The sequence below is a fragment of the Anser anser genome, assembly GCF_964211835.1.
Source record: "Anser anser genome assembly, chromosome: 27".
NCBI lineage: Eukaryota > Metazoa > Chordata > Aves > Anseriformes > Anatidae > Anser > Anser anser.
This window is the reverse complement of record NC_139748.1, coordinates 7,543,482-7,571,217: the sequence shown is the minus strand read 5'-3', so window position 1 is coordinate 7,571,217 and position 27,736 is coordinate 7,543,482. Positions and strand designations below refer to the sequence as shown.

The 27,736-nt window shown below is 51.9% G+C and overlaps 1 long non-coding RNA gene across 10 annotated transcripts; it reads left to right on the top strand.

The window, feature by feature from the left end:
• Nucleotides 1-10,651: 10,651 nt before the first annotated feature.
• LOC310886953 lies at nt 10,652-19,084 on the top strand. 10 transcript variants are annotated; one of them, XR_014575551.1, is made up of 10 exons: nt 10,652-10,804; nt 11,362-11,487; nt 12,283-12,459; nt 13,393-13,546; nt 14,402-15,364; nt 15,803-15,906; nt 16,033-16,126; nt 16,250-16,467; nt 16,902-16,996; nt 17,126-17,355. It is a non-coding gene; the product is annotated as an uncharacterized lncRNA (long non-coding RNA). The 10 variants fall into 10 exon arrangements; XR_014575552.1 differs by having other exon boundaries at nt 15,803-16,126; XR_014575553.1 differs by having other exon boundaries at nt 14,402-15,906.
• The last annotated feature ends 8,652 nt before the right edge of the window (nt 19,085-27,736 follow it).

Below are 27,736 nucleotides of genomic sequence, written 5' to 3'. Positions count from 1 at the left end.
ATTTAAGCGTTAATAACTAGAAAGTGGCTGTGAATGCTCTGAGGCAGCTGCAGAAATCCCAGGCAGAAATAGCATTTTTATCTCACAGCTCACCAGCTTTGGCTCCAGGGATAATAAACTTCTGAGGTTTAGAAGGAGGCAACAGCAGATCCAGCCCCATACGGGTTGAATTTACAAAAGGATCAGTCAAATGGGCAGACCAAATTCCCCAGTTATCCCTGGGCAGGACCTTGGAGGTGACACGGTCATGGTGAGCTCCTCCCAGCCTCCTGGTTCTGCACGGCTGCTGTGGGGAATGGCTTGGGTGAGCCCCAGGGGAGCAGCCAAGGATGTTTGCTGGTCTCTGGGCAGGTGTTTCTAGGTGCAAGTCCTCTCACCCCCAGGGAGATGTTCGCATGGTTCTGTCTGCCTGGCACCTCCGAGGGGTGGAGGGACAAGCCTCCCTCTGGCTGCTGGTCTCCCTCCAGCAACTGCACAGGGGGTCCAGATGGCTGCAGCTCCTTCCACTTCTAGATTTGTCCAGTCCATACTCTTAAGCATTCACATGCTGGTTGTTTCCACTCTTTTAAGGGCAGAATGAGAATTTAACCCCGAAGCACCTCGATTAAACAAGGAGAATGCTCTGGACATTTGTAACATCCCTAGCCAGGCAGCCCAAAGCACTTAATTCAAAGATGTTTTTAAATGTGTTCAGTTACTAAAATGCACTGAAAACCATACATATAAAAAAAAAAGAAAAAAAACAAAAAGAACAAACCACAGTTGAGCATTTGGTATACCAGTGCATAACTTTGTGAAGACAAAAAAAAATATATTGGTCGTGGCATCCAATAAGACTGGCAAGAGGCAAGTATTGATAGCAACTATTCTTATTCTGATGATGACATTACGTGGCTCTTACAGAGTGCTTTTCATTAGTAGCTCTAAAGTGCTTTACGAAAGAAGAGATTCAGATGTCTTGAATGTCTGCAGCTATTTCAGCAGAGGAACACAGGCGCAGGGCTCATCCAGAAGCTCTTACTGCAGTTTTACTGGTTGCAGGGCAGGGGCCTCCTCTGCTCAGCTCCCAGCCACCCTAATGGCATTTTAGTTATTATTCAGCTTCTGGAAACGTCTCTGTGTGGCACAGCCCTTGGGGGGGGTGGCTCCTGACAGACCTGGGTGGAGCTGGGGAGGACACACTCTTTGATAAATAATGGCCCTGGTGAGCTCCCCAACAGTCCAGTTCCACCTGCAATAAATGGGACAGACTGATGTGAAACCCAAGTGTTTTTACCCACTTGCACATCTACTTGAGCACCAGCTTTGCCATGGTACCCCAAAGGAAATGCACCCCCTTGGCTTCGGTCTCCTGCCCTGGAGGTGTTTGCTCTGCACACCCCGTACAGGGACAGAGAGAAAGGGCGCTGCCAGAGCTGCCTGGCACAGCTCTGTGGTACAAATGCCCCTGAAAATGATAAGGTAAGCTGCTTTGGCAAGAACAAGAATCCCAGTCCAAAGGCAGCTGGTGCCTGAGCCTTGTTTTCGCGGCCTTCTGGGCATGCTCATGGCCCTCATGAACGGTGCCGGGTGCCACAGGCGTTCAGCACCCAAGAGGAGCGCGGCATTGATGTTGAGCAAAGCACTGGCACAGCTGGCTGCACAGGCTGTGTGGGGTGCTTGGCCTTGGCTGGGGCTTCCCACAGCTTGGGGGGCGTAGGGATTTTGGGGCTGCCTTGCTGTTTGGCTCTTTTAGCATTGGAAAATGTCTGTGTTCGTTGGCAGGTGTAAACCTTCAGCCTCTGCTCCACCATCGTGGGACATGCACATGGATGCGCTCCCGTGTGCAAACACATGCAAATACATCCATTAAGTCCCAGGGAGCGCTGATTTCAGATCCCATCCCCTCCATGCCCTAGCTCAGCCTCAGTGACGATGCTGCAGTAGAAAACGTCCCAAGAGTTTGGGGACATCCCTCCAGTTGGTCCCAGGCAGGACTGTGCCACGTTGGCCATGGTGGCAGGTGAGAGCTGTCACAGGTAGAAAACAGCTCCTAACAGCTCCAGGAGGAGAAGCAAAGGCACGTTTGAAAATAGCGCATGCACTGCTCTGGTGCTGTGCGGGATGAACAGGATGGCGTGGGAATGCTCTGCTGGAGGAAGAGGGTTTGCTCCCCAGCTCCTCCCCAAGTTTCTGTGGGGGCTGCGGGGCGCTTGCTCCAGCTCTGCCGCATGGGTGCAGCTCCTGCTGGCTTGTCCTCTCCTCCCCACCGGCATCAGCAGAACTGCCAGCTCAGCAGAAAGCTGAAGCATCGCAGCTCAAGGATTAGGCATTCATTTGCCATAAATAGAAAATTGGGGGAATGTGTTTTAGCGTATTAAATGTATTCCAAGTGGCTGCTGATGTACAGGAACATGACCGCACTATCGATCCCCATCCTCGTCCTGCTCCCCAGCTTCCTCAGGCACAGATGACCCTGTCACTCTGCAACCACCTGAGGCCCTGATCCTGTGACCAGGAGCCAGGGATTTGTCACTGTGCTGGGACTCAGGAGCCAGGAGCCCCAGCCACAGCCCCTGACCCACTGGGCTGGTCTCCTGGGCAGTTGTCTCATGCTTATGGAGGGACCCCCAGGAGGACATCTCAATTTGGTCTCAGTGTCAGGAGCCCCATTACAGATAGTGGAGAGAAAAAGAAACTCCTCCGCATGATTCATCCAGCTTAATTTAGCCATGTGCCTCGGGGCCAGAAGAGGCATGCCTTAAAAGAACCCATTTTTCTGCATTCGTGGTGAAAGGAGTCGGGGAAACAAACTCAGATGGATGGAGATGCCTGCTCATGGTGTAAGAGATGCCACTCTGATTTACAAGGCACCAATGACTGAAAGCCCCTCAGTAAAACCTGTCTGCGAGGAGCTGCACGGGATGGAATGGCTTTGATACATGCCTGGGCACCATGGCAGTGCTGAGATGTGGGGTCAGTACAACTACAACTGCTCCCCATCACTGGCTCCAGGCCTGGACCTCTAGTTTTGCAATGAAGCCATAAGGGCATAGCGCTACTCCATCAGCTGGTGCCTTTCATGCCTGCAAAGAGGAGACCCCTCTGGATGTTCTCATCTGGGCTGCACGCCTTGGGTGTACACCATGACCGTGTTGTGCCTTCCTGGCTGTTTGTGCCCCACCATCTGCTGCTGTGGCATGATGCCCACCTGCACCTTGATCAGATGTTCCCCAAAGCTCTTTGCAAGGCAAGATAGCTTGCACGGCTGCATGACGCCGTGGTGGCCATAGGGACAGTGGTTTGGGGGGCAGCAGAGGACTGCAGGGTTCTCATGTGGCTCTGCTCAGTGGTATCATGCACACCATCTACATCTATCTGAACTTGTTTCTCTGACTACTTTCAACGCAAATGCAGAGAAATGGGTTTTTTAAGACATTCCTCTTCTGACCTGCAGGCAGATGCCTAAATTAAGCTGTGGATGAATGACAAGGAGGAGGTCCTCCGCTGATCATGACAGTGCTGTTGGCAACAAGACCCCATGAAGACCCCTGGAGATACCTCCACATGCATGAGACAAATCCCCACAGGAGATTAGCTGACAGGGCTGAAGGTTCCTGTAGGTGCCATCTCTCCCCACACCAAATATGAGCCATCCTCTCCGCTCGTTGCAGTGGTTTCTGGCAATGTGAGAGGAGGCCAGAGCTGTACCAAGGTCCCATGGCCATGCGAGGGCCGACAAGGCTTCATGGCAGCTCAGCACCCTGTTTCTCTGCTGCCGAGCTGATTCAGCCCCAGCTGTGCAGCTCAGCCTGCCTCTGGCTCACGGCACTGCCAGAGCCCTGGCACCCCTCTGCCACTGCTCCAGTGCCCTGACCCTGCACATGGCCCTGGACTTCCTCCAATTTTATGCCTTATGAGGCTCAAGCCTTACGTTGCCAGTTAATGGACCTTAAAATGCCTAGAGATCCTGGCTCTCATCCTGGTCCTCCTTTTCTGGCTTCACTGAGGGTGAAATTTTGCTGTGGGAGGTAATGGTGAGGGTGCAGGTGCTCAAGTCCCATAGGAGCTGGAGACTCATTCCTTTGGGTCCCAGGGGAGAGCTCAGACAGTGCCTGGAGGGGAATGCTTTGCATGTGTTTCCATGCAGACTCCTCATGCTATGAGATGTTACTTCTAATGATATCCTGTATTGCTTGCTGTCTTAATAATTGGGTGAAAGCTCTTTCCATGGGCATGACCTCATGGCTACACACTCCCAGACCAAGCTGGTGTGTCTTCTCCACCAGTTCTGTCTACAAAAGGATTTCCATGCTCAACAGAGGAATAAAAGGCACTGCAAGGGGGCTGATGAGGCATCCACAGGCAGATCAGGCTAAAGCCAAGTGTCTTGGAGTGAGAAACATCCTTCTCAGCATGTCCTGGTGATGTTTCCACCCTGGAGCAAAGCCACTCCTTTTTAGTGACTTCCAGCTTATTTTATAAAAGCATTGGGAAGGATGCGGAGATCTTCAGTGGCCTCAGGAGAGACAAGAAGTCTCACATGGTCCTTGTTCCTATTGATCGGACCCTCCAAAAAAGACCTTCTCCTGAAAGCTATTGCCTTGACTGTCCATTTTTCCTCCAAAATCTTCCTGCCTTGACTGTATCTGGCTGCTGTCTTCAGCATTTCAGCTCATGCTCACAACTGCTGTATTCATAAATAAGTGATGAGTGGATTGATTAGTCACTTCCCTCCGACTCCAGGCCTCTCACCCCTGACCATTTGTTGGCTTAAATGGAAACTTCCCCTAAGTCTTCTAGATAGTACCAGTGTGCAGTTCCCCATGGGACGAAGCAGGAGTGTTTAAGCATCAGGAAAAATCTCCTCTTCACCTTTTTTTCCCACCTGGTTTGGACATAAGGCTGGCTTTTTCCCCTGCTTATCCATGGCATATGCAGACCCCTGGGATAGATGACCCACCACCAGGGTCCTCACTGCCGGGACTTGTCCAAAGGGGGCTAATTAAAGCAGAATCATGCCCGTGAACTAGGCTGGCCCAGTGCATCACAGCAAGGGGATACTCTGCCTCTTCTCTTCCCTGCAGGGCCGTGGACATGTTCCTTTGGCACAAACCCTTCTAAAAAGGGTCTTTGCGTCCTGTGGGTACTTCAAAAGCCCTGTCCCACTGCAACAGTTCACTTCTTCGTGGTTATACACAGTCCGATTTTATGGTGGGTGGGAAGGGGTGTTAACAGGGGTTTCCCCTCACACCCCCCATTAACCCCTCACCTGCTGCTAAATACGCTCGCTGCATGAAAAAGTGGGAAAAGGGCCAAGCTGGCAGCAGCCCCTGCCTCTGTCCCCTGTCCCCCCATACCACATTTATGCCCTCCTTGATGTGGCGCACCAGCAGCTGCAGCCTCCTATTTAGAGGAAATCTATAAACCACTCAGTACAGAGCGAACCTGCCAGCCTACCAGCGGCCTTCTGCAGCAAATTGATCAGGCGGGACTGAATCTTGCTGTCTCTTTTTTTGCCCCCTTTCTCTCTTTTTCTGAATCCACTTGGGACTACCTCCAGTGACAGCACCCAGCACCCAGTGCACCCCATCCTGCTCCACCTCTAGCGCAGCGACCAATGTTCCATGCCCAGCAGAGTGCCCCTTCAGCCCTGGGGTCAGGAAACTACGGACAGCAGGGTCTGGGGACCTTTCCACTTCATTTCCAGAGGTGGGGAAAGCAACTGAGAGCTGGGCACCCATCTTCAGCTGACCTGAAGGTTGGTGCTCTGTTCATCTGCATACTTTTCTTGCCCCTTGCAGGCTCCAAAATTGGTGGGTACAGATGGAATAAACCAAAGAGACAAAGTCTGCAATGCCAAGAATCTTGCAGGTTTGGATGGCAAGCTCAGAGAAAGAAGGAAACACTGCCCAGATAACCTCAACGTACACCCATAAAACCCCACCATCTGGCCAGGACCCACCACAAGTGCTTTGGCCGCAGGGGCTGGTGCAGATATTAGAGCCATTCCTGAGCAGGGAGCCTGGGGAAATGGCTTTTTTCACTGAAACATGATGACTCATTTACTGAATGCCTTTTTTCTGTTGCTGTTGTGGGAAACATATTGTTTTGATTAATATCTTGGCTTGAGAATGTAGATGATGAAAAAGATTTGAAGTTTTCAAAGCATCGTATTGGGAATTTGCAAAATGAAATGTCACTTTTTCTAGAAAAAAAAAAAACTCTCCTTGGTTTTAGATATTAAATTGGTTGGGAAAAGGCTTGAAAAAGGCTAGAATGAAGAGAAGCACTTGGCTTAGGAGTGACACTTGTTTAAATTTTCAAACTGTAAAATTTTTGTTGTCTCAAACTCCAATTTTAGGGAGGAAATACAACCAACACCCAAAGAGCATCCAGAGGTAGAAAAGCTGTTTCCAGCCCAGAAATTGTCTTAAAAGAAAGATAATAGGGATTTGTGACCAGATCTGCTTCTCGCCAGGAGGAGCACCAACAGCACCATGTGTCCATCCTCGTACACGCAGGCTGGTGTAGGGAGGGAGAGGTGCAATAACAAAGGGCACTTTGTGCATTTAAAACCACACTTGCAAAGTTGCAATACTCCCGGTGCTGGTGAAAATGACTTAAACCTCCAGGAAGAAAATGCCCAGAATTTCCACTTTGGCACAAGCAGCTGAGTGCATCCCCGAAGGAGACCTGAAGCCAAGCCTTTGGGGGATGTGATGGCCTGCAAGGGACATGACAGCTGAGGACCCAGGAGCACTACAGCTCCACAGACACCATGGCAATAATTGCTGTGAGCCATCACGTACAGAAGGACTGCAAAATACTGAAGCAGGAGGAGATGGGCATGCAGCGGCTTCCCAAGGACTCATTGTTCAGCACGCTGTGAGTGAAAATAAAGTAAACCTGGTATCAGTACGGGGTTTGTACCCAAACCGCATCCCTGATTCCTGCAGTGCTCCCAATCGGACATATTGGCCCACACCATAAATGTCCCAAAATAGCTATCCCTCATGTCCAGGCCAGATGCTGCACCAAGAGCTGGGAGATGGCATGGGGCTGTGAGTTATTTTAATGCCAGACATTGTTTTCTTGTTTTCCAGATGAAGAGTAGAATGCAGGGAGCTGCACACCAGAGCAGAGGAAATTTGCTGGTCAGTTTTGTGGTGATTACAATTTTGTGTGAAATTCCAAGGTTTTGAGCCAGGGGAAGGCAGAAGAGAGCACTGAAAGCTGAACCATGTCATTTTGCTGCTCTTTCCAACAAAATGTGCACCTCTTTCCTGGGGTGGAAATATCACCCTTTCTGAGCTGCCCTTTTGTGGGTGGGCAGAAAGGCTTGGATATTTGCTTCTTCCCAAGATATACATCCGTTTTTTCCCTGGGGCTCCCTTGTCCCTGCCCTAGTGCACACACCACCAAGGAAATGGCCCATCCTGTCCCCACCAGGTCCCTTTGCCTCCTCCCAGCAGCAAACCATGTGGACGCCCTGAGGGCAGCAGGCTGCAGGCTTGGGTTCACCCTCCTGAAGTTCAGCTCTAGACATCTTGGTGCTATTTAAATATTTACAGCAGACGGTGGTAAAAAAGATTGAAACATGAATTATTCACAGATTCGCTTTTATCTTGGCCACGCATTTGTATTGTGCATGGAGGATTCCTCTGGTGGGGGATGTGCTGAGCAAAGTGCTGAAGAAAGCAGGGAGGGAGAGGAGGGTCTCAGGCTTACTGGGGCAGCGTCCATGCATGTGGCATGGTGAGAGGGACCTGGCACCAATACAAGTGTTTTTTTTTTCTCCTCCTTGGACGTCCTTCTGAGTGGCATAGCCCTGGCGCATCAGCACAATGCTCTGGTACCCTGTGGATGTGCCTGGTGCCACAGAAGCTCCAGTCAGCACCAGCAGCAGGGAAAGCCTCCAGGCTTGGGTGCTCCCGTGAGCACGTCAGAGCACGGGATGCTGTGTCACCTGCACGACCCCACGTATGGGTACAAGTCACGGCTCCAGGCCTGTCCCCAGACCTATTTGTGGGGCAAGGTGGCAATTTCATAAGGCTCTGCATCCCCCTGAGCTGCTACTTCTTTGGGCATCCCTAGCACCAGGTAACTGTAGCACAGCCTGCATGGCTTGAAAGACAGTGATTTCCCACATAGGAGCAGTTTCCAACAAATGTGAAACATATTGCAAATCCCTCCATATTCTTGTTCACACCAAGTAACTTATCAGTGTGGTGGGGCCCCAGTGATGCTCACAGAAAACATAACTCAACCCTCTACAAGACACTTCTACTGGGGACTCTGAGGATTACTTCAATCGTCCCCTTGAGGCAAAAATAAGTGTTCAAAACCACAAGTGCAAACGTGGGATGGAAAACCCCCTTTGGCCTGTCTGTCCCTGGCAGTTTGTCCCTGCCAGGATTGCTTTCTGCTTGCCTGCGATACCCAGAGCTGCTTGACCTAGTTGTCTCCCAAAAGGCAATAGCACATACAGGGCTGCAGATGGGGGCAGGCAAGCTGATGCCTATTTCCCTTGCCTGCTCTGAAAGGAGCTGTATTTGCAAAATATTGTATTTTGCAAAACTGATACCTGTCCCATGGGGTGGGTGAGCAAGGCAGGAACATGCCTGGCAGCTGAGCCACGCCGGCCACAGCAGTTTGCAGTGGGCATGACATCCGTGGCCCTTGGCTACACTGAATTACATTGTGGGAGGATCTGGCCCTCTCTGGCTTTCCAGGTTGTTGCGTTTTATCTGTCTATAGTGGGAGGCACTGAGTGCTTCCCAGCCGCCTCCATGGGACCATTTGATTTGCAGCTCTGTTGCCTTCTCCATCCCCAGTGAGAGCAAAATTTAAATTGGGTTTTACAGCTTCTGCCTCCCTGTGGAAGCTGCAGGTCCTTGGTGGAGCAGCATGAGGGGAGTGTGCAGCTAAGGCGATTCAGTGCCGATTCAGCCCCAGTCAGGCTGCCAGGGTGTGAGAGAACCCCCCAGAGACTTTTTCTCTAAAAGGCGTTTTCCCATTATTCATCCTCAAAAATTCCCTCCTAAGCCATCCCAGGCACGGGGGCCAGCCCAGCTCAGTGAAGATGCTCTGTGCAACCCCAGCTGGGAATTAGTCCCCCTGGCTCTGGCAGAGGTAGCTGCCGTTGGGGGTGTTCCTACTCCCTGATGTGTTTTGCACCCTTTTGGCACCGGGCTCAGATCCCATGGCCCCACTGAATATCTGTGCTGGCAGCAATCCCTCTGTTCCTCAGTTTCCCCATGCCTGCCGGAGCCACCATGCAAAGCTCTAGCTTTGCAACTTATGGAACACAAGAGCTTTCAGCCTTTCCTGGGGGTAGGGGGTGGGGGTATTTCCTTGTGTTCCCCTCCAGGGCAAAGTTAAAGGGGACTCTTGGATGCCCTGAAGCCCAGGTGCTCTGATGGAGCAGCAGCATTGCATGCCCAGCCAGAGGCTCAGTGCTATCAGTCTGCAAACAGACAAAACCTCAGGGTTTTGCAGGTGGGAAAGTATGCATTTCACCATTTGTGGATGAGTGTCTATGTACCAGCACCAGGGCTTCCCTAAGTTGTTATTCAGCCATAATCAAAAGAGCACTAAAATGATTTTGCTTAATTAATCCCATGGAGATATCCCAGTGAGGGCAGGATCATTCCCGTGGGTTGAGAGACAGATCGTTCCTATTTAACGGGTGGGGAAATGAGGTGCAAGGAGCTTCTCTGAGCAGGGGAGAAATTCAGGCTACGCTGAGGGTTTGCCCAGCCTTGTATTTAAGGGCCATCCCTTCCTTGGGAAAGACCCATAATAATTTCCTTGCTTTCAGAGCAAGGTCATTGCTGGCCACCAGAGGGTATTTCTGATTTTGCCCTTCTCCTTGCAGCAAGGACAGAGGGCCATCCCTCCATGTCCATCTGTTGATGTCCATGGCCATCTCTACATGTCCAAACTGGAGGCACCCCATCTTGATGTGGGATTTCAAGGGGTTCCCCCAATGAAACCTCCAAAATCCATGCTCTGGCTACTCCAGTTTCAGCCCCTCCTCAGGCTCCCAGTGCACAGCAGCAGAGCTGTGTCCTGCTGGGAGCTGGGACCTGCAGCCAGCTGGGATTTGTTCGGCAGGTTGTAGCACATATGCAGTTTTATGGGCGCAGAGAGAGGCTCATCTCTCCCAGGATCCTATTGTCAGAAGTGACCAACACGGACTGCCCACAGAAGAACGTAGGAATGGGGACAGTGCCTGCAGACCCTTCCCACGTCACAGCTCCAGGGACATGCACTGCTGGCACTGCTGAACTGCAGAGCCCTGGCTGGCTCAGCACGAATTTGACCCTGCATGAGATCTGTGAGCCTGGAAAGATGTAGTAACCCTCAGATTACAGTCCATCACCTTCCAGTGATGGTCTCGTATCTTCACTACTCCTTTTCACCCTCTTAGTAGGGGCATAGGGAAGGAGGAGGATGCAGCCAGTGGTGGAGCTTGGTTCTAATGGGGTGCCCACTGTCATGGGTGTTCCTCACCATCAATGGCCTTTTCCTTCCTATTCCCTGCTCAGTTTCTAGATTTTCACCCAGATTTTCAGCCCAGCTAGTACATCTGCTCCCGATCAACAGGAAAACCTGCAAATTAGCATCACAAAAGGAGATGCAGCCTTCCAAAGCTGTGGGCTGTTTGGGCACCAGAGGAGTGAGGCCAATAATCTGGTGAGCAGCTCCACCTGCCTGAGGTTAGAAAAGGGCCTTGGCCAGAGAGAAACCAGCCTGGGGGCGCCCCTGGGACTACTGGTCCCCGTGGGGCATGGCCAGGCCTGCTCTGGGGTTAAAGCAGGTGAGCAGGGCTAGGAAGAGCTTAGACGGGAGCTGAGGCTGCATCAGACAGCAACAAAGCCTAGAGTGAATGTTTAAGGGTGCGGAGCTGTGTTTCCCAGACAGCAATGCTGGGGATGTTGTGACAGGATTCTGGCAGCTTTGTGTCGTCCTCCCCTGCAGCATCCAGGGAGGGGGCAGAGGCTGGGTAAATGGCAGGGGTGGGGTGGGAGGTGGGGTTCTCTGCTGTGTTCTGCTTTACGCCAGCCTCTTCTGCTTTACGCCATCCCATTTCACAGACTCGTTTCAGGGCATACGTTGTCAGAGTGACAGGGTGCCAGCGAGAGCCGGTGGATGTCGGAGGAGGGCTGGAGGGGGCTGGGGAGGACCCTTTGGGGCAGCAATGAGAAAGCAGCCCCCAAGGATCCATCAAATGTCCGTTTCTAACATTTCACCTGTGGAAGGCTGTGTGGTGTAAAGGCCGTTGGGCTGATGAGCGTATCAGCATCCAAGTGTTCCCATAGTGTAATGTCCTGCCCAGGGAGTGTGTCATGGTGCTGAGTCCTTTCCTTTCCGCAGAGGGCATTTGTGCCTTAATTTCCAGGAGCTGGATTGAGGTAAATTTGCACCTATGGATGATCCACGGCAGCTTTCTAAACTCGATCTGGAGGAGAAAAAGGAGAGGATGGATGAATATGAGCAAAGGTGCTGTCGCTTTGCTGTCAGCTCTTCTCCCGTCACTGCTGCGTGGTTGCACAAAGTGGTGGAGGGGGCTTACGGAGGGGGATGTGACAGGGCACTGCTGATCTGCCATGGCGGGGAGCTTTGCTGAAACCAGGTTTTAGAGTGTGAGAGCCCTCTGCTGAGCCTGTGTGATCTGTGAACTGGCAGACCAGTGAGTGGTTTTGGAGCAGGTGAGCAAGTGGAGGGGGCCAAGAGAGGGGAGATGGGATCCTTCCGGTGCCTGCAGCATTCAGGCCAATGCAGACCTTGGCAGCTTGTCACCATTTCATAGGTGACAAAACACTGCTTATGCGATAACCTGGCTTTTCATCATGAGGGTGAGCAGTTTTTAGGGGACTATGTAAAGACTTGAGTTCCAGAATATGGAACAGCTGCCTCGTTGTAGTGCAACCCTGCTCACCCCCAGCAGCCCAAGTCTGTTAGAGCTGAGGGGCTCATTCATGCACCCTGCTGGAAATGGGATGGGTTTTCATGGCTGAGAATATCCTCAGCCCCATGTCACACCTGCTGTGTGCATTGAAATGGGTGGTTTTAACCGTGAGGAGGCAGAACTGTGGAAATGAAACGACTGGGACGAAGCTGCTGTATTTCCATCCCCCAGACAGGGGCGGTGTTGGATTTCGTTCTGGGTGCAAGGGATTTTGATCCTTCTCGTTTTAGGGCCCTTTAAAGTTCCTCTAGGAGAAGTGCGAATTCGCCTGTGAGTTAAATTTAAGCTTACTGACAGTAACTTTAATTTCCTTGGTCGCTTTTCAGAGCTGTCCTTAGCCAGCAAGACCCAGTAACCACAGAGCAAACAAAAATTGCTGCTTTGGAGACACCAGCAAGCACTTTCTGACGTTACGGGCTTCAGCTGCTGCAGAAACTTTATTTGGAACCAGCAATTAAAACCAGGAAAAGATGAGTGAGAAGCAGCATATCAAGATACCCCAGGTTTGGTGCCTAAAAGCCATGAATGAAGCTTTTGGGTGGGTGGAGAGAGCTTTTTGTGGAGAGGTTGCCTTCAAAAAGTTAGTGAAGGAGGGATAGAGCCATGCAAAATACCAGAAGCAGTCAGCACTGCATGAATCCTTCTCTGAAAAATAACAAAGCCTAAAACCATCCAAACTGATCTGGAAAGGGCAAGCCTGGGAGGCACAGATCTCCCGTGAAGTGACCCATTGGTGTCTGACCCAGTGCTTGCACTGGGGTCTGGAGCCTGAGGGCAGATTTTGCTGCTTCTTTGCTGCAGCCAGTCATCTTGTTATTCCCCTGGCCAGATGGAGCTTTTTGTTGCTTCTCCAGCATTGGGAGTTTTCAGGAAGTCTTTGCTGCCTCGTCTCAGCTTGCCGGGAGCTGCCTGATAGTGCTGGCAGAGCAGTGGCCGCAGTGGGCAGAGCTGCTCCCCCAGTTTGCTGCCTGTGTTGGAAGAGGGTTGAAGGCAGCACACCTGCACCTCCCTTGCTCCCTGCAAAGCGCCGGAGGGCTGATTTTGCAGCTCAGCTTCCTTGCATGCTCCGTACCTCAGTTTCCCTGTTCATGACCTTGCCTTGGGCCAAGTTTTGAGACAACGCAATAATGTCATGCTTGGCCTAACAACTCTCTGTATGGCAGGAACATCACCTCAGATGGATGTTGCCTTATGCTTGTGTCCTGCACCTTGTTGCAGGAGGGAGCCTTCTCTCCACCACGGCTCCAGTGAGGTCAGTTACAGCCAGGGCATCAGAGCCATCTCCTCACCTTCTTCCTTGCTGTCTTGACCATGTACAAGGAGAAGAAAGGCTCTAGCAAAGGTCCCAGTTTCAGACTTTCCCCTGTGCTCCTCTCTCTCCTTCCCTAGTTTGCAGGGGCACCAACTGAATTACTACCCTCTCTTCTCCATTACAGATTTTTGTTTGCCATCCATCTCCTTTTGTCCCTGATTTTCTGAAAAAAAATTAAAAAAAATCTCCCTCTCCTTTGCCTGCCAGAGGTCCCAAAATGTATTAAACACGAGACAGCCATGTCCACACCCTTGCACAGGTCCGGCGGCAGAGACAAGGTGAGTGAGCACAGCTCCTCCTCCCTTTGCTACTGATTCCTCAGCCTTTACATGATACAAAATGGGTAAGCAATGGCCCCTTCATGGAGAAGGCAATTGTGGGAATTAAATAAGGGTTGGAGATGGTTGCTTCAGTGTCCTCCTTCATGGGTGTCAGGGTGAGACTTCGCTCTCCCCAGGGAGGAAGCGGCAGTGAGAGCAGATGTGTGCTCAGGTCAGGGGTGGTGCAGAGAGTTTCCTGTTACTGATACAGAATAGCCTGATTTCGGTGGTCAGGAGCTGCCATGACGTGAGTTAGGGTTATGCAAACCCAACGAGAAGGTAATAGGCAGGGAACAGGAGCCTGCCTGTTAATGGGGCAGTGTCGAATTGGGCAATGCAGACCCACGGGGTGGAACATCATCGGGGTCAGAGTGGGGTCTGGAGCAATTCGTGACAGCGCTCATAGCCCTCCTGGAGGAGGAGATGGTGATCGGATTGCCAAACGCTGCCCAGGCAGAGGGATAGCATAGCACAGCGTCTGAGAACAGAGCAAGCAGAGAAAGTGATCACGAAAGAGTAGTAAAGGGGCAGCATCTGGGAAATGGGGGCTTAGGCACTGGGGCTGTTCCTGGGGGTGAAGAGAGAGCACGGGGCCTGGCATTCTCCTCTGGGCTTTTCTTTGAATGCTCCTCACATCTGCTGTGTGCTGGGGATGGGAATTTACCATGGACATGGCCGAGATCCCCAGCTCACCTGAGAACATGGCTTTGTATCACCACCAGAAATGCTGCAATGCCCAGTGATGCGTGGGTGGGAGCTTGCTTCTGAAGGGTTTACCTGTATGAACACCCCTTCTTTCCTATGCTCCTCCAGGTGGGAGCCAGCCCCAAAGCTCAGGGTCTGCGCGGCAGGCTCCAAGGTGCTCCAGAAGATGCGCTGCTGTACCCCACACGGGCCTGCGGCAGGCTGAGCACACCGTGCTGGCACGCAGGCTCCAGCAGGCTGTGAGCTCCCCCAGAACTGCTGCATGTGGGCTTGTGAGCGGTGTTTGCAGTCTGGGCATGGCGGAAGGATGGTAGTTGAGGTGTTGGCAGGTATCAGCTTCCCACCCTCAACCAGAAGGAAACTGTGGTGGAGTCATGCAGGCAACACAGAACCCAAACCTGCTTTTATGTACTACGTTGGACTCAACGTTCCAGCCTCCTGCTTGGGGTTTTTGGGGTGCTGGGGTCTGTAACTCCCACGTGCATGCAGCCCCCTCCAGGTGGGTACAGTGCGTGCCTCTTCTCTCCCCCTGCAGCGCTGCCCAGCCTTGTGCTCTCCCCTCTGCCTGCCAGGGACCTGCTGGAGCCTGTAGGGTGCAGAGCTGCTGGTGCTTGGCTGGAGGCACGGCAGAGCTTGGACTGCTCCTGCTGGGGCTGGGCAGATGGCAGACAGGCTGGGCCATATCCCACAAAGGGACACAGAGAAAGCCTCTGCCAGAAGCTTTTGTTTTGCTGCCGGAGCTCTTCTTTCAGCCTTGGTGTTTCCAGGGCATCAACGGGGCCCTGCGAGCAGGAGCAGCCCTGGGGTGATGGGGGTGTCTGGCCCTCTTCAGGGAGCCTCAGCAGGGCCGGTGGTGTCGTGTCCTGGTCTGGATAGATATGGACAGGCGAGATGCAGGAGAGAGGCCGGGTTCGCTGCTACAGCTTTGAAGTTTTCAAAGCAAACACATGCAAGTCCTGCAAAGCACGAAAATAAAGGAGAAGAAAGAACCAAGCAGGACAGAAACCAGGGAGAAAGGTGGTGATGGAGACAGCAGGGTGCAGCAAGGAGGAAGAAACACAATCCACCCAAGTGGGTACATAATTTATTTACCTATTAGCTATTAATAAGCTGGCCTTTTGTATCAAGTCTCTCGACGTCCTTGTAACAACTTCAGGCCTTTCTGCAGAGCATCACCCTTTCTGGGCGTTCCTATGCCACTTGCCATGCTAACATGATTCTTGATATGTCCCTCACCCGGCACTGCACCTTCGTTACTACCATTCAGCTGAACAAGTAATTAATGTGATTCCCCATTGCTGCACCGTAACTGTAACCTCCAGGAAATACCTGTGAGGTGGGAATATCTCCTAGGGACACTGTGCATGTATTGCTTTAGGTAGTGCCCAAAGATTGAGGGAGGTCTTTGGGCCCTCCTTGTGAGCTGTGTTAAAGCAGAATGGCCAAGCTGATGGCCTGGTCGAGCAATGGACCTTCCCTTCCACCTTTTGCTGTCCATGATTACTGCAGGACTGGTTGTGATACTTGATACCAAGATGCAGGTCAGCTGAATGTAGTGAGGAGAAGACCCATCCATCTTGGTCAGCAAACTCACAGCTAGCCTGCTGAGCTGAGTGAGTACAGCCTCCAGTGTGTGCCTTCCTCCCATCCTCCTTGCCAAGCTTGAAGATGGACAAGAGGTGGGTTTAACCCTTCCCATGTATTCTTGGGAGAAAATGCACTTAGAGACATATTTACAGGGTGGTGACCAGGACACCATACAGTAGGCTTGGAAGGACCCATTAGAGCAGCCAAGGCCTCCTCTGCCTGTTTCTTCATGGTTCAGGGAATAAGGTGGGTCTGTACTAATGGGAAGACACTTCTGTGATCTGGGACACATCACGTCTTCCCTGACGTTGCCTAATGCTGCTGCTCAGAGCTGAGTGCATGGCTGCTTTTTTTTGCATTTTCTTGTAGTGAGGGATGTTTGGTGCCACCTGGGAACCCCCTTGAAAGGCTCCCTGGGCCATGGAAGTGCCACAGTTCAACTGGTCCCCCAAGTATGCACCTGGTATCCCGTGGGCATTGCACAGGACAGCAGCAGTGAGGCCAGCACCCAAGCCTGGAGCCACACAGCTCCCGTCAAGGTGGCGACATGCCTTGGTAGGACTGAGCTACAGACCACACCTGGGCAGGTAAAACTCTTTAGAGTCCTTTAGTCTTAAAATGTGAATGTTGCTTCTTGAAACAAGCATTGCTTCTACATCCCCAAGTATGAAGTTCTTAGTGGCAAGGGGAATCCCTCTCCCTGTGCACGTGATATCCGTGGAGCAACTACTTCAAAGTACTGAAGCAATCGGCTGGGTGACCAGCGCGGGGGCTGAGCTCTCGGGGGTACACCCCTCTTGGGGTCAGTTGCAGAGGTGTTTTGCTTCATTTGCGGCAATCATTACCTGTGAAGATGCGCCAGGGCTGTCAGCACAGCCCTGCTTGCAATGCCATGTTTCTTCCCCGTGTTTCCTTTAAAGCCAAGGACAGCAAGGCAAGATAGGGTTTCACGAGGGTATAGGGTTTCTGAATCTGAGTCTTTCCTGAGACAAACTCTTTCTAATCCTTACCTGCATGTCAGAGCCGCACAGACACCGACCACATCCGTAATCACCCATAGGATCTTCTATTGCTGGAGGAAGAACTGTAATTTAGGCTGCCTGAACTTGGCTGCAGGTGAGTGACTGCTTTTAGTTTTATTTTGCTTATAAAAGTCTGTATGGCATTAATAATATCATGGAAATGTAATGGAGCTGACACCTGTGCAAAGCTCCTACCTACATTAAGCCACTCCTTTTATTTTAGTTCATCACCCATAGGATGCAGAAGAATCACCTGGTTGACAAGGTTCCCATTTATCTCCAGATAAAATGGTGCTTGGCTTGTGGCTGTATACCACAGCTTGTGCTGATACAGGATTTTTGGATGCTCTTGAGTTTGTGCCTGATCCCAGGCAGATACGCTCTGTGCTTTCAGCATTTACAGCCTTTATTTCTTTCCCAAGACTTAAATAAAGTAGTTACTCTTGGCTGTGATCTTTTTTTAATGGGTTTGAATGTTTTGCAAATCTTCCATTGGAAATGATCAGCCATTGCAATCTGCTTTATTGGAGCGTATGCAAGAAACACTGAAGACACAAGAGGAAATATTAGTTGCATCCAGTCCACTCAAATTAAACCGTAAGGACAAATAATTCATAGATATTTCTGACAGGCTGAAATCCATTGCTGCCAAGTGGTCACTTAAAACCCAAAAAAGGGGAAGGAGCATCCATTCGATTGGGATGAATTAAATGCAGAGTGGGTGAGATTCAAGAGCAGGTTACATTAGATTCAGACTGCAATAAGAAGAGATGCTCCCCCCCTCTGTGGGGGCTCTCCATGGGCCGCAGCCTCCTCCAGGCCACATCCACCTGCTCCACCGGGGGCTCCTCCACGGGCTGCAGCGTGGAGATCTGCTCCGTGTGGGACCCGTGGGTGCAGGGGGACAGCCTGCTCCACCAGGGGCCTCTCCCCAGGCCGCAGGGGAACTGCTGCTGTGAGCCTGGAGCACCTCCTGCCTCCTGCTGCACTGGCCTTGGGGCTGCGGGGCTGCTTCTCACTCTCCCCTCTGTCAGCTGCTGTGTGGCAGCGTCTTTTCTTCCTTAAATACACTCTCGCAGAAGCAGAAACAACATCGCTTACTGGCCCAGCTTTGGCCAGCGGCGGGGCCCTTATCTAACATGGGGCAGCTTCTGGATTCTTCTCACAGAAGCCACCCCTATGGACCCCGCTACCAAAACCTTGCCACGTAAACCCACTACAGGCAAACGGGATGTCTCACCATGCCAACTGCCAGGAAAGTATCTCCTTTTGGCATCTGATGTATATCAAATGGATGAAGATGGGTTTCCCTACCAGTGTTTTGTTTCTATTGTTCTTCTCGAATTGCCCACTAAAAACGTTCCAAAAACTCGAGCTGCTTCTCACTTCAGATTTCCAAAAATCAAAACACTTGCTTGAAACAGCAACTTCTGCATCCAGCCTGGACTATGAACTTGTGCCCTGGTGAATAATTTCCCCTCACACATGGGAGAAGATGCTCAGCCCACAGCACAGCTTGGAAAGCTGTGGGTCTGCCCTGGCCACTGCTGCGGTGAGTGGACTCACCACTGGGCTTGGCTGCTGCTAGGCTCAGACATATCCATTTCCCAAGGTCATGGGAAGGAGGTCGGGAAATCACACCAAAACAGAAATCAGCTCCAACATGGCACAAGTAGCCCGGGGCTGCTTGGGAGAAATAGCCCCGAGTGGCCACGTCTAACTCTGTGCATTGAGATCCTTCTCCCTACATTTGGGGGGAGATTTTCCAGGGCTGGTTTTCCAGCACCTAAAAAGGTAGTTGTGTCCCTTGCCTTTCCTTTTTTTTTTTTCTTTTTTTTTTTTTCCTGAGCAGCACCTCTGGGAGACCCTGACTTTGTGTGCTTGACTGCCAGGGTGCTGCTGAAAGGGCTCAGCACAGATTCACCAGCAGAGTGTGGAAGCCTGTCCTGGTTGCACCAGCTGGAAGGAAGCTCGGGGGAAAGGCTCAGCATCTCAAGCCACTGGCAGGAGGGTTTGAGATGCTGGGGTGGATGGGAAATGCCCTGGCTGATGCTTGCCCCACTCCTGTGTGCTGGGTCCCCGTCTAGGGCAATGCCCCAGTGCTGCCTTTGCTTGGCAAGTTTTGTGGCATGGAAGGCGATGCTGCCTGCATGGGCTGGAGAAAGAAACAGACAGGGAAGTATCTGCAGTTTTTTCAAATCCTGCAGGATAAGCAGGCAGGGGCTTGAAACAGCAGCTTGGAAGCCTTCATTGAAGGCAGTAGATGATGCTCGCAGCCCTAACAGCCCTTTGGACAGACCCAGTGGCTATGCCTGCATCCAGCAGCCTCTGATCTGCACCTGGCTGGGGCTGCTTTTTGGTTGTGTCCAGGTATGGCCAGGACCCTGTGCTATGTGGGCAGGTAACGCCAATGCATGATCCACAGGGGTGCACAGAGGAATGGACACCCCTGGACAAGGCAAGATGCAAACTGGATGCAAAAAGCACGCAAGGATGCAACTTAGGCTCCAGAAACTTCAGCGGTTTGGGAGCCAACAGCAATCACAGGTTCCAGGAAATGTATTTTCCCATGCACCGGGGCAGAGTCAGGCCCAGCCCTCTGCAGCAGCAGCTGAGGGAATGCCTGGTCAACAGGACCCATGGCCGGAGGAGCCCCAAACCCCTCCACCTGGAACGGAGACATGCTGGGGGTGGGAGCACCAGAGGGGCTGAGCAGGGGCAAATTAATGCAGCCCGTGTGAAACTGGCACCGTCCTGGCTGCCAATCAACCCTGCAAGCAGCTCTGCAAAGGGGGGAACGGGGGGGGGGGGATGGGGGGGGGGTTGTATCACCCCATCTTTCTTCATTTGATGCTGTTCCTTTTTCACTCTCACTTGGAAAGCAAAGGCCATGCACACATCTGCAGCCAAGAGGGTGGCAGGCTGGGAGCTTGAACACTGCTGCAACTTGCAAGCAGAACCCAGTGATGGAGCAAAATCCCATTTCAGGCACAAGGAGAATGAGGGCAAGGAGTCCCACCGGGCTCACGTGGGCACTGGCATCGCCTTTCCGCCCGGTGCAGGAGGGGTACAAACGTCCCGCACCGCCACAGCCACACACTGGGAGAGGTGTGGGGGCTGGAGGAGGCAGCTGGAGGCAGTGGGACCGGGTACCCCGAAGCCGGAGCAGGATGAGGATGAGAATGACACAGAAGCTGGGTTTGTTGCTCTCTTCCTTTCTTTTTGCATCAGGTTAAAAGATGGGGGTGGAAGAGAGGAGGGGTTGGCAGGTGGCCTTGGGGGGCAATTGTGTTCTGCACTCCTTTTTGGTGGTGGTGGTTTTTTATTTATTTATTGGGGGGGGGGGGGGGGATGGTCCTTGGAGGAAAAACCTTGGAGTCAGAGGGTTGCTCCTGAATGCTGGGTGATTGTAGCAAGCAACCCTGGGGTTGCCAGGAGCTGGAGGGTCCCATTGACATTATCCCAGTCCCTTTAAATCTTAATTATGTCCCTGCTGTGCCCAAATTATAATGTCGTCCCCTGGGACCACAGGGTCATGGTGACCGTCCTGTGAGAACCGCACCAGTCTCTGCAGAGGCTCCAGCTCAGTGCACGGTGCTGCCAGTCTCAAGCGACCCCAGGTCTCCAGACCCTGTCACTGCCTCCTTTTATGCCGTTGATGCAAAAATCAGGATCGATACACGTATCAGCATGACCTGATTAGCAGCTTCCTATTGTTTTCCATTTATACCACCCATCCACTTTTGGCTGTGGCCGCAGCCTCCGGGGACGGTTTGTACCTAGAGGCTGCCGGTGCAGAGGCAGCTGGTTTTGTTGGGGTGAGGTCGTTTGCTTGTCCCCAGGAGCAGGAGGAGGTCACAGCACTGGGCTCAGTACTCAGATCCCCATGGGGCCGGGCTCTGCCCGCACACACAACCTCACAGCACTTTTGGGCAGACCAGAAAAGTTTCCCATTGATTTGGCATCGACTTGTCTTTATCGCGTTACCTCCAAAAGCCCATTCAGCAGCACCAAAAGGCGCCGAGGCAGGTTTTGTGTTAAATACCCACTTAAACCTTTTTCTGAATCAAGCTAAAACACTGACTCTGGGCATGGGGAAGGTGGGGAGGGCTCCGTTTTAGCAGAGCTTGGATCAGGCCCAGGCGATTGCAGCCAGCCTCGCCGCAGAACTCATTTCACCCCATCTGTCTTTTCCTACTGCCCAAATGGGTTTGCGGCAGCTTTGTACAGGCACCTGAGATTGGGAGCACTGCAGCTTCCTCCAAGCAGGGATGGCTGCTCTCGACCTAGCTCGTTATTAAATTACATCCTGACCTGGTTAATCCATAGCTGATTAATTTGGGCTGTATGGCTGGGTATCAGAAAGGTTTCATCTGTCTCATGGTGTGTACTCTATGTACCAGGTTCTCTGTTAATCTGGTTTTTATATATATATATATGGGGGAAAAAACAAATGGGAAGATGCGTGCAGGAAGGCTGGGCCAGGCGTGCCACCCTGCCTGATGTGTTGGGTTGAGGCAGCGAAGGATGCCTCTGTCCTGGACTGGGAATCCAGCTTGGGAATTTCCTCCTATGCATCATTTTCCATGGGGGTCTGGCCTGGCTGTGCAGCACATCGTGAGGGCAGGGGAAACTGAGGCATGGAAAAGGTTGCAGCCCATAGCAGTTAGTGGCTGCCAGTTTAGGCCAGGCATTTCTTTGGTGGTGGGATTAAAAGGTTTAAATGTTGGGGCTCATCCTAGCCTCTCCTTTTTAAAGCGAAGGCCTCTCTACACATGGAGATGTCACAGACTGGACTTTGGGGCCCGCTGGTGTTGTGGGGCAGCAGAAATCATGCCTCTCTGTACCCCATGCTGACATGCTGTTATTTCACCATCTCTCAGCCCCTTTTCCATTCCTCTGCTGCTCCCACACTTGAAAGTGGAGGGAGCTTTTGCCAGACCTCTATCAAAAGTTTGAATTAGTATTTCCTATTTTTTATCATCCACAAAAAAACAGTGACTCTCTTCTTGCCCCAGCCCTGCTTGGTCCCCTTCAGCTGTGAATATTTGCCTTGAATTTAAGGAACTTGATTTGAAAAGATCTCTCCTGAGGAGGGGGATGCCCCACAAACTTTGGCAGGGTCTTTCCTGGAAACAAAGTCACAAGCAGCTCACTGGTGCTGCCTGACCTCAGTTTTCCTGGAGGGATGACTCCTGTGCTGCTCCCCAAGCCTCTGAGGGTCCTCTGTGACTGAGCCGGGGATCTGTAGCTCCTTTAATTATCGCCAGTTCCCCATTTTATTATCCTCAGTGCCAGAGCAGTCCATCAGGCCGGAGCCAGTCCATTGACCCAGCCATACATTGAGGGGTTGGAGTTTGGGTCGTGCTCATTCCACATTGCAGCCCTCGTGTGTTCCTCTGTCCCCAAAATCCAGCATTCCCTGGTGCTGGGGGTTTCCGTGATTTAGAGATACTTTATGCAGCGCTGAGAAATAAGAAAAAGTCACCCCAACGTCTCAAAGATCCACAGAGGTGTCATGGAGTCAGCCCAGCCCCATCCAGGAGCAACGTAGCTGAAATGAGTGCTGCATCCCCAGCTAATTAGTTCTGCTAAGAAAGAGAAAAATTAGCAGGGGCTCATTACTGCACTAAATTGATCTGTGGGCTGAAGCTCAGGTCTGGCTGGTGCAGAGCAGAGCACAACAGGCATGGCTGTTTACAGAAGAGTCTGTGAGCATCATTTTGCCCTAGAATTAAGGAAAAATCAAGTTGGGTGCCCTCACTTCATTGCATGGAGTGGTGATGGGGTCTGCCGGACCCCTCCTGGCTTCCCCCCTGCTCCCACCCGCCTCCAGTTTGCCCCATGCATACCACAGGAGAAACTGGTGTGACGAGCTGGTTTGTCCTTTGCTGCCCCCTGCGCATGTTATAAGCTCCCCATGCAAAATAAAACTCGTGGACCTGCTGCAAAAAAACCCTCAGCCGGCAATCCCTCTCTGCAGGTTTGTCCTCCCCATCCACAGCAGCACTGTGCGTGCGGAGCTGCTGGGCAGCACTTCCACAGCAGCGCTTGCTGGATGTCTGCCTGCCCCCCGGGGGCAAAGTTCCCCTGGGACAAATCCCAGCGGATGCCAGGAGCTGCTGCCGGGGGATTAGTGGGACTGAAGTGCAGGAGGAGGACAGGGCGCCCGGCTGTGGGTGTGGAAACCCTTGCGTGTGTAAAATCTCCTCAACTGAATGTGAAGCAGAACTTTCCCATGGGGATGTGGCGGGCGCGTTGTGTGATGCTGCACGCATCAGCCTGCATTGACCTCAGGGATGTTGCTGGTCACAGCAGCTTTTCCTGCCAGAGCTGATTTCTCAGCCCAAGCACGATCCAAACTATTGGCGTCTTGTGGGTGGTTTGCATGCTTCAGGCTTCCCTCAGCCACAGATGCTCTTTGCCTGGGTGTAGGATGTGACCCTCATTAGCACCAGGGAGATTTGAGAGAATAAATAAATAAATAAAACAAAAAGGAAGTCATTTTTCATCCTATAACACCATCACCCTGTGTTTGAAGTCCTCCCAAAGGATGGGTTTGGAGGGCAGACAGGCACTAGCTGGGGCTGAATTTAGGTGCTGGAAATATTGCTTTAGCTCCCTTCTGCTGGTAGATTCCCAGCAGGTGGGTACATATAAGCACCACAGTCTGTAGGAGTGCAGAAGGGGATGTGCAAAATGATGAACCAGCCCTGAAGAGCCAAAAAAAAATAAATCTGCATGACGTCGTGTCCCACTTCCATCACTGCAGCTGCAGAGGGTTGGACCTGAGTATAAGATGCCCCAAGCCTGCGGGTCCCAGGCTCTCCTCCAGGACAGGGCACTTTAATGTGCTCATTAACATCATGGGTGGAAAATATCTCTGAGGACAGTGGAGGGAGCTGGAGGGAGGGAAATCGAGGTGACCGGGTCCCTCAGGAGCAAAGGAGCGTCACTGTGGAGTAATTCAGGCTGTGGCACATGGGTAGAAATGTACCAAAACACAGCGCTAAGGCGGGGGGGAGGGAGAAGGAAGGTGTGGGGTCACCTGGGTGGGGGTGTAGACGGTATCCATCCTTGCGCGAGTCCACCCAACAGGGCTGAAACCTCCCCAGGGTCTTTATGGCAAGGACGCAGTGAGGTTATGAGTGCAACCAGCTCTAGAAAAGAAAGAAAGAAAGAAAGAAAGAAAGAAAGAAAGAAAGAAAGAAAGAAAGAAAGAAAGAAAGAAAGAAAGAAAGAAAGAAAGAAAGAAAGAAAGAAAGAAAGAAAGAAAGAAAGAAAGAAAGAAAAGAAAAAAAGAAAAAGTGGGGAAAGAAAAAAAATGTCAGTTACTTCAGTGACTCACGCCGTCGTGCCCGGTGACATTCCTTGGGGCCATTTATTTAGTTACTACTTGCTGCTCTAAGCCCGGTGGTGCTGGTGCCCCAGCCAGGTGTGCGGAAGGGGCTTGTCCCCGCTCTCATCGTCCCTGCCGATGCCCTCTCAGGACCGTGCTGGCTCTGCCTGCTGCTGCCACAGCTCCTGGACACGTCTGGGGGGACGGGGATGTCCCACGTGGTTGTGGCACTGTGACCATCCCCTCCTGGAAGGGATCCCACTGTACCTGCAACCACAGGCAAGAGGTAGGTGGGCATCTGGGGATGCTCCAACCCTTGGGCTCTCCCCTCCCTCCTCATTTTAATGCTGTTATTATATATTAATAACAAAAACAACAACAAAAAAAGCCTTATTCCCTGCTGTAAATCTGTCTCCTCGTGCCAGCAGTGCTCGGGTCCCCAGCCCCCTCTCCACCTCCCTTCTGGGGACCGGCTCAGACCTCACCACGTCACAGACAAGACTTGTCCCCGCTGGACCAGCCGGAGCATTATTGGGGATTAAAGGTGGCATCCGCCAGAAGGGCACATCCCACCCCAGCCCGCTCCACAATGAGTGGGTGGGGGAAGAAGGTGGGGGGCCAGGGGCCCCTCCAGCCCCCCTTCCTGATGGACCCCTGGCTCTTTTCAGGGCAGAAAGGGTGCTTTTTCCCAGGGCAACGTCGGGGCCAAGGCTCCAAACCACATCGGATCCTGCCAAAGCCCATCCCCGGTGTGCTGGGCTGCCAATTATACAGTGAACCAAATAGAGGAGAGCGTTCTAAATGACATTGCCTGCTTTATCCCAGCGGGACCTCTCAAGGGTATGGCTGGACTTTTTTTTTTTTTTTTTCTACTTCCCCTACACATCCCTATGTGTGTTTAACAACTCTCTTCCCAGATGCAGAGAGCATTGGCACTTCCATGCCCTGCGTGGGTAAGTCCCCATAGGTGGTGACATGGGGGGGCTACGGAACAAATTGTTTCTTTTCTCATCGAGCACAGGGGTGATGGGGAGGGCATGGGGGGAGCAGTGCAGCACCTCCGATTTTCTGGGAGGACCTTGGAGAATTCTGTCATTTGCCCAGGCGTGTGAGGTTTTGCTGGGGAGGGAAGCAGAGCTGGTGGGAAGCAGGAGGAAGTTGTACATGCGGAGGTTTTGACTGCACGGATGCAGAGGGGCTGGTGGAAACCACAGACCCAATTTACTGATTTGCTAGAGGGATGTGAGGAGAAAAACACAAACTCTCTCTCAGATGACCTTTCTTTTTTCAGTCTCTCTCCCTTGCATTTTTTTTTCCTCCCAGCCAGGGATTTTGGATGAAGCGTATTAGTTAATCAGATTCTGAGAAGCAGATGTTAGGTGATTTAAGAGGAAAAAATGAGACTTTCTAGTTCGAGCCTCTGCTAGAGCCTACAGTGCGCATTGCAAACCATGTGGCTCTGTTCTTGCTTTGAGAGATTGCTTTGCGCATTTGGGAAGTGCTGGTAATTTTAGCCTAAATCTGAAGTGAGACATAAAGGGTGGTCTGGAGTCTGGGGACAGGTGGGATACCCATCTCTGGTGATGGGGACAGGCAGATGTCAGCACACTTTGTGGCTCTGAATGCAATGAAAAGAAAGTCACAGCCCTGAACCCTCTGGGCAGCTCCCCGATGGCTCAAAATGGGGCTAAAAAAACTTGGAAAAGAGCTTAAAACCTTGAAACTGAGCTAAAATGTTCCTTTCCATGCCCTGCTGGCAAGGATGAGCACAACTTTCCCCTCCCAGCAGTGACCATGACATGCAAATTGTCCCTTCACAGCTCTCAAGCCTCCATTGTCCCATGGGGGATGATGCTGGGTGGGCTCAGTTCGATGTGCATGCAGGCTTTAGAGCTAAGCCAGATTTCTAGATATTGCAATTCAATATACCATGATTCAACACACCACAACTGCCTCCGTGGTGGAAATTCTCAGGCTGAACCACCCCTACCAAGCAAGGGCTTGGGAATTTCCTTGCACAGAGTGCCAGCATGCAGTGTTAGGAGTTAAGCACCCTTAATGCTTTTTAAGGCTAAGATCATCTCACGGTGCTGACTTTGGATGCAATTTCACAGTCAGCTTAAGCTGCTCTAAAGTTGCTCTGGTGTTGAGAGAGCTCCTGGGCACAGGCTAACTTCTGGGCTCCCAGCAGGACCGAGGAGCGGTGAGCGTGGGGTCAGCTCCCTGCTCTGGCTGAACAGTCCTGCTCTCCTCATTCAAACTGATTTTCTTTTTTTCTCCCTGACTTAAAAATCAACTTTGGGGTTTAGTATTAAGGAAAAATAAGAAAGCACAAAACAGAAAGCTGTGTTGCTTTTCCTTTTTTTCTTTAACACTTGTTTTTCCCTCTAAACGAGCTTTGTTCGGTCCGGGTTTATCTCAGCATCCCTTCTCCCAGCCTGGCTGCTGATGCTGCGGGGTCACTGAGGTGCGGGCTGTCTGCAGCTCTCAGTTGCACTGCACTGTCTGCACCCCGCATTGCCCCGATGCTACACCTCACCCTGTCCACAGCAGCTTTGAGCCCTTGAGCTCGGCACCTTATCTTGGATAAGGACTCTGGCTCCTGCACAAAGGTTTGCTTTTGGGCTTATAATGCTGACAGCAGAAGAGCCAGGATGCTAACATCTTCTGCTGCAGATCTGGGTTTCTAGCTGGTGTGTACCCAATTTGGACAGCAGTACTTCAGCACAGTTGGAGTCCTCTGCAAAGACAGAGGAACAATTTCAGAACCCCGATGGCTCCAGCTCTATAAGGAGGTTTGGGCACCGGCTGTGTCCCGAGCTGTGTCCCTGTGGCCCCAGCACGGGACCGGTCCCCGTGCTGCTGCTGCTCCATGCAGACGTGGCCCAAATTGCACTGCTATTCTTGGCAATTGAGGGCATTTGTGTTTTTCACTGCCTTCTGCTGAACTTCACTGGGTAAGAAAGGCAGCGGGCCCTTGGTGATCAGTGGGCACGCAGAAATCAGAGCCACCCTGTGTGTCCTTGTGTGGCTTCTTATGTTCGGAAAATACATCTGGGGGAGAAAGAGCTGGAGGGCAAAGGAGGGGAAATAAACGGGGGTGGGGTGGGGAACATGACTAGAAAAGTGCATTTTGGGGGTAAATCTCCTCAGAACTGTTCTCTGTTAACTTCTAATTTCCCTTTGTGGTTCTTCCTGAGGCGGGACAGGTCCTTTCCCAGTTCTATAACTTGGCCTGGTCCCTGAGCTCCTCTTTGATTTTGCCATTGAGCTCAGCACTACAGTGGTGGCCTGCTGGGGATATGAGGCCCAGGAGTGTTTTGGGGACATAGTGCCAACAGCACCTGCCAGCCCAGTCTTGGGAAAAGATCCGCCCCATGGCCTGAAAAATGCTCCAGTCTCTCTGAGTAACCTGAGTGTTTAAACCTCATCTTCTTCCTATGGCTGGGAATATCATTTCTACCACAAGGAAGGCCTAGGAGAGCTAGAGAGGAT